This window comes from Arachis ipaensis, chromosome B04, assembly GCF_000816755.2.
Source record: "Arachis ipaensis cultivar K30076 chromosome B04, Araip1.1, whole genome shotgun sequence".
NCBI lineage: Eukaryota > Viridiplantae > Streptophyta > Magnoliopsida > Fabales > Fabaceae > Arachis > Arachis ipaensis.
The window spans coordinates 129,105,943-129,106,202 of NC_029788.2; positions in this window are offsets into that span (position 1 = coordinate 129,105,943).

Sequence of the window (260 nt, forward strand, 5' to 3'; positions counted from 1 at the left end):
AATGTGTATTTTAATATCTAATTTTAGTATACATTTATCATAGTTAATATTTTATAATAATAATTTATGAATTTGATTTTGATGCACTGTTAGTGTAAAATAATTTTACACATATATTTAATTATGTAATGGCACATTAGTAAAAATAATTACCTTTCACATTAATTGCGTAAATAATCATAAAAAATGGATGTAATTAAACAATTGTGTAAAATATTTTATAATATTAATACATCAAAATTAAATTTATATTTAATTAA